This window comes from Acomys russatus, chromosome 13, assembly GCF_903995435.1.
Source record: "Acomys russatus chromosome 13, mAcoRus1.1, whole genome shotgun sequence".
In the NCBI taxonomy this organism is placed as follows: Eukaryota; Metazoa; Chordata; class Mammalia; order Rodentia; family Muridae; genus Acomys; species Acomys russatus.
This window is the reverse complement of record NC_067149.1, coordinates 68,872,697-68,879,644: the sequence shown is the minus strand read 5'-3', so window position 1 is coordinate 68,879,644 and position 6,948 is coordinate 68,872,697.

Sequence of the window (6,948 nt, the reverse complement as noted above, 5' to 3'; positions counted from 1 at the left end):
GACTTAATTCAGAAGGTTGTATCATCTAGACTGACACTTACGATTTTTTACTCTCTTGGTGACTTGAAGCAACACATTAGATTGAGCTGTATGAAATTATCACTTTGAAGCTGGGCAGCACTCGGGAGGCAGAGACAGGCGGAACTCTTGAGTTCGAGGCCAGCCTGGTCTTGAACAGAGTGGGTTCCAGGACAGCCAGAGCTACACAGAGAAACCCTGACCTGGGGTGAGGAGGACAATGACAAATTTTACTACTTTATATACAATATATATATTTGCCTTGCTATACTGTCTCAATACACAGTTGGAACTACATATTAGCTTGGATATTTTGAGATAAGTTCATCATATAGAAAGGTGCTAATTTTGTGTCTGAGAAGTTTTCTTTTATCTAGCACAGTGGCACAGCCTGTAATCCCACCACTTGGAGGCAGAGGCAGGTGGGTCTCTATGAGATGGAGACCAGCCTGGTCTACAGAGTGAGTCCAGGACAGCCAAGGCTACCCAGAGAAACCCTATCTTAAAAAAAACAAAAAAAAAACAAACACTTTCTGTTTTTGTTTTTTGTTTTAAGATTTTTTTATTTTATGTGCATTTCCTGTTTTGCCTGTATGTAGGCCTGAGCACCACATGTGTGCCTGGCGCCCACGGAGACCAAAAGAGACCATTGGATCTTGTGGAACTGGAGTTAAAACAGTCAGGAGCCACCATGTGAGTGCAGGTGTAGGCTCAATTTTCTTAACCAATATATTTTATTACAACTTATTAACCGAGCATACGTCACTTGTAACCCAGCTAGCCAAAACAATAGGAAAAGAATTTAAGAACACACTAACAAAACCGTAAGGATATCAGTTCCGAGGAACAATTCTCCTGGCGTAAACTGCAGGATTTCTTCTGCTGGGACCTGGAGTAACCAGAACCTGGAACCTCAGCAGGAGCCGGAGCCCCAAAGCCTTCTCTCCAGCGGTTGGGTGTCTTGAAGTGCAGCAATGAACAGCCAAAACTATCCCATCTCCAAAAACCCTGCCTCCAGTCCTGGGCTCATTTACATATCTCCTCCCAGAGTCTGTTCACAGGATCTTTTCAACTGGCAACAATCAAGCTCCCACACACACGGGGTGGTTGGTCTTCAAGTGGATTAACCTCACCTGTTCTCTCACAAGACCGTTCCAATCCCACACTTGGGAAATAGGTTCATCTCTCCTTCATGCAGGGAGTTGAAACCAGGTCCTTTGTAAGAGTAGACTGTGCACTTACTGAGCCATTTTTCCAGTGCTGAGTGTTTTTTATTTTTGTTTTTTTGTAACATTTTTAAAGCATTCTGCAACTGTTATGGATCAGAAGATAAAAGACCCATGGAGAGAAGGTGATGGCTGCTTTCTTGGTAAGAATAAGGCAATACATAGTAAACTATTTGGACTAGAACTTAATGACATTCTGTTCCTTTTCTCCTTTTCCTTAGTGCAGGCCCATGGCGTAGTGCCATACCCTTCTTTTGGCATCCAGTGAGCTGTTGGGGAAGTAAGGAAAACAGATTTGGCTTGATTTTGTGCCTGTTTTGTTTGGCCCAGCTGAAGCTCCATTAGCCCTGCGCTCACTCCCTTGGGGTGCCTTTGGGAATTTTGAAATGGTCTCCGGCTTTCCATCTCACACCCTACAGTTCAGGTGTTATGTACAGCAGGAACTTGCTGCGGCAAGTCATGCTGTGGGCCACACAGGGTAACCTGGTGACGTGGTAACAAGCCTGCCATCTCTGCCCACCCTGGAATGGGCTCCCCCTCACTAAAGAAGGGTCCAGGAGGAAGTGGTCTGCCAGCCTTTGTATCGCTCCTCGGCTGGGTTGTTGAGGAGAGGCAACTAGAATGAAAGCTCTCAGGTCCTCGGCTACTGTGGAGATGAGCTCTAATGCCAAGCTAGGCATGGTGATGCACATTGCACATTTGTAATTCCAACACTGGAGAATCTGAGGCAGGAGAATGACTAGTTTGAATCCAGCCTGGGCAACGTTGTAAAAACCTGACATTAAACCAGCTTTTGCCAACACCTTCCTAAATAGTGTTAAAACCGTGAATTCGGCTTCCAGAGCTTGTTCGCGCCCACTAACATGAGTCATTGCACTGTTGCTCCTTGTATTTTGTATCTTTGTATAATTTGCTGGTGTATTAGCTGTGGGCTCTTCTCAGTGGCTACTTCATATTAACTCCTAGACCAGAACCTGCTAAGTAGACGACACATTCTTATCAAAGAGACACTAAATGGAGACATGCGGAAAGAAAAAAGATGCTTGCAGTGATATGTGGGGGGAAATTGGCTGGCTTTGTCTTTTTATAACCACATTGAGATTGTTTCAGGAGCCAAAGGCCATTTCTAGGGCATGTCTCCAGAGTTTTAGATTGAGCTAGAAAAAACAGCAAACGACAGTTATCTCTACTTACAAGTTACCCGAAGAAGGGCTGGGAGCCTGGCTGCAGTGCCATAAGAACCTGCGGCTGAGCCCAGCACCCACGTAACAGCTGGGCGTGGCAGTGAGCAGTCCCCACACTGGAGGCAGAGGCGGGACCTCAAGGACTCACTGGCCAGCCCATCTAGATAAAATGGCAATAAACTGGCTCAGTAAGAAATGTCTCAAAAACCAACCAACCAACCAAACCAACAAACAAACAAAAAAAATGAGTTAACCCTGCATGGTGGCACATGTCCTCAATCCCAGTGCTAAGGCAGGCAGTTCAAGGGCAGCCAAGGCTACATAGAAAGGCCAGTGTCAAAAAATAAAAATAATGTGGGCATGATAAAGGATGACACCCAAAGTTCAACTTTTGGTACCCACACATAGACATGCAGCTGAGTACACCTGCACACATGAAAGTAGGGGGAACACCTGCACACACACACATAAGGAAGTAGTGGGAACACCTGCACACACACACACATACGAAAGTAGGGGGAACACTTGCACATAAATATGAATGTAACAAGGGGGACTTGTTGAAAACGGTCAGTGGGAGGAAAGGTTGGATGCATGAAATAGTGGACAAATAACATTTTAAAACAAGGCTATAAAAATAATAGAAGAAAAATCTATATGACCTTGGGTTATGCAAACTATTCTTAGGATGTAAGAATCGAAAGATGACTACAATGGTTCATGCTGGCAGGAAAACCAGGACATTCATGCACAGTTAATAAGGTGTCATAAAAAATAAAAAAAAATTAAAAAAAAAATAAATAAGGTGTCATAAGAAGCAATTGGTCATTAATGGAATGAAACACTGGATTTCCTCTGAATATTCTGGTTTAAGAATTGGCAAAGACAGGCAGATTGATACGAGTTCATGGCCAGCCTGGTCTACAAAGTGAGTCCAGGACAGCCAAGGCTACACAGAGAAACCCTGTCTTGAAAAACAAAAAACAAACAAAAAAATTGGCAAAGAAATATACATTTATATTATTACACATGAATAAAAGAAACTACATACAGCAGGAAGAACCACGGGACAATCAGGAATTATACAAATGTTACGTTCATAGTGATTGAGCTATTTATAGTTGGCAAACTTGAAGTAAACATCTTTCCTATCTTGTTGGGTCTAAATTTCTGAATGAAAATCAATACCTATCATATCTCATCTCTATTAAAACATCTATCTGGATTTAAAAACATCTTAACCAAAAACAAACAAACATCTTAACCCCTAACCAACTAAGCTTAATTGTAAGACTAAACTATCTGGTTTTCAAACCCATCAGAGAGTTGAGAAGGAATGAAACTTAAATGTCTGAGTGAACGGAAGTGTAGGTTAGCAGCTTCCAAAATGGAAAAATGACTGAGACAGTTTACTGCTTGAACAGTCACCTAGCACAATAACATTGTTGCATCATCATAGTTTATTTTATTCATGTGTAATAATATAAATATATGTTTAAAAAAACATAATAAAAAATCAGGAAAAAAGAAAAAAAAAAGAATTGGCAAAGAAAAGGTGGTCCCTCCGTCACTGTCAACAGTCTTTAGGAGCCCTTTGTATGCACTGTAACAAGTTGCTAAAGCACAGGAGCCATCCTGTTTCTCTACAGCCAGGCCTGACAGAGAAGCCAAGACAGTGCAGGTTAAGAGGCACAGGCACAACCTAGCATTTGGGAAGCTGACGCAGGAAGACAGTGAATTGGAAGCTAGCCTGGCCTAGCACAAGACTTTTTCTTCTTCTGTTTTTCTTACTTTGAGAACAGCTTAAAATAGCTGAATTAAAAAACCAAAAACTGTTAACATTTGCTGTTGATTTGCATTGAGGTGCTGGAGTGAAGACCGAGGACGGTGCATTTGTATCAAGCCCTCAGTGTTGGGTCCCTCCTTCCTGCTTCATTTGCTTCTGCTGCTGTGGCTTGTCTTGTTTTGCTTTTGAGATAGAGTTTTAAGGTCTGGCTGACTTTGAACTTCTGACCTTTGATGCCAGCTCACAAGTGCTGGAATTGCAGAGCTGTGCTACCATGCCTGGCTTCTTGCTTTCTAACGGGAAAATTCCTCCTTTTAAGGTGCTTATCCCGCTCCCCCCCCCCCCACCACCACCCCAGATATTTTGTTCTAGCGTAGAAAGAAACATGACTAATACCACTAATACCAGCTGTTATCTTAATAGGTACCATTTCCTCCTTATTCCTTTACGTCATTGCCTGGACCTTACTGTTTTGTGCTTGTTTGCATGAGCCATGCCTCACATGTGGAGGTCAGGGGTCAGTGTGTAGGAGTCAGTTCTCCCCTCCCACAGTGTGGGTTCCAGAATGAGCTCGGTCATCAGGCCTGGTGCTGAGCCGTCGTGCTGGCTCTAGACCTCAGTCTTTCAACTTTTGTTCTGTATTTTCATCTCTATTTGGGATATGCTCAGAATCCCTTCGTGTCTGTCTTCCCATTTGCAAATTCTTTCTTCAGCTGTAGACATTTCTTCTGTGATCACTCCTGTCTGCTCATTCTTTTGTCTGACTTCTAAACATACTGCTTCGTTACTTTAAAAAAAAAGTTTTAATGTTTGGGATGCCTTGTATTATTTTACTTTAGGTTGCCTTACATCATGTGAGGAACAATCCCAATATACTTATTTTGAGTCTTTTCCTATTTGTTCTGCCAGAGCGTCCAGGGCACATTGTTTCTCTGTGGATTTGGTGATATTCAATTTAATCTCCATTTGGGATTATTATCGACTGGTCTCAAACTTACCACCACACCAGGCTTGGGAAGCCTTGTTCCTGTTTTCAGGTTTGTTTTTACTTGTGTATGTCTGTGTAAATATGTGCATGTGAGTCCTGGAACTCACTAAGGCCGGAAGACCAGGTGGGCGTGTGTGTGAGTGGGCCCTCTGCAGCTGGAGTCCCACGCAGTCGTAAAGTCCGTCCACGCTTGGGTTGCCTGCAGAAGCTGCTTTTAAGAGCTGGCCCTCTCCAGCCAGAGTTGGGACTCCTGGGTTCCTCATTGTGACCTACCTGCCACCAAGCATTTGTAGAGCAATATTACTACTTTAAACAAAGTTATTTTATAGGCTAATAAAGTTGTTTTAAAATTTGATATTGCCATGCCTAAGAACTGTGCAACTAGGTTATAAAAAATAATTGCCAAAAGAAAAATATTTCATAATTCTTTATAGTTTAAAGTTTTTTTTAATTTTATGTGCATTGGTGTTTTGCCTACACCAATGAGGTATATAAGGGTGTTGGAATTAGAGACAGTTGAGAACTGCCATGTGGTTACTCAGAATTTATCACTGCTGGGCAAGAGAAGAAGGGTTTACAAGCCAAATGGGACTGTGGCTCTAAAGAGTTCCCTTAGAATTTTATGGTGCATATTGCCAGTGGAACATGACCCCTCATGGGGCTACATAGCAAGGTCCAGGCTAGCCAGGGCTACAGCGTGAGACCTTACCTCAAAAACCAAAACAGCCGCAGCAGCAACAAACCAACCCCAGAGAAGCCTCCCTGTCTTCAGCTTCCTGTCTGTCACACAGCCATGCTGTTTCTTCAGGATTGAAGTAGTATCACCCTGGTGTGTGGGAGGCTCGGCACCTCATGGACAGAACTCACTGCAGACTGCTGATGGACAGCCCTGCTCTGTGTGGGGAGCAGCGAGCTGCTTGTGGATGCTCTGGAGAGCGGTGCATGGCCAGCGAGGGGCCTTCCCCTGCCCCACAGGTCCTGCTCCGTCAGGCCCTCTGGAATGTTGGCCAGAAAGAGATGGGTAAGAGCTCACACACAGCCCCTGGCCCAGTCCTGTGAAAGTCTGTGCTAAGGGTGCTGTAGCATTTTCCTAACTGATGGAGACATAAGGAAACAGGGTAGTCTCTCACCCACATGGTCCTGGAGGAGAAGGGCTGCTTAGGGTTAGAATGTAGTGGGTGCCAGTTACATCCACAAATACTGGGGTTCAGTTAGTCACTCCAAGGGGGTTTTAAGTTTTCATGCCCCTCAAACGGAATTGGACAGAATGACCAGCAAATAAAATAAGTAAGTAAATTAATAAGTGAAATGAAAAATTAATTAAAGCATCAGAAAGTTAATGAATTTAAGAAAAGAAAAATATGTCAAAGCATTTATCTACAATTCACTAATTTGGGTGTAGAGAAACTTGCTTGGCAAAGTTAGGGGGCTGGCCAGGAAGTGTTCTGTGAGTATTCAAATAAGCTTGGAAACTATGACTGAGGGTTATCTAGGCAAAATTGCTGCGCACCTTCTCCGAAGCCTAAATGACCATGCAACATTAGGTTTGCAAATAAGAATAGGACCTTGAGCCCCTACTTTTTCACATGTGCACACGCACAGACCCCATTCTCCATGCCTGCTGTTTCAAGCCAACTGGAAGTGGGTGGGGCCTGGCCACTTAGCTGTGATTCTTCTTGCAGTTGACATTGCTTACTTTCCTTTCCCAGCCCTGTCTGTTTTCCTCCTGTCTGTCTGTCTGTCTCC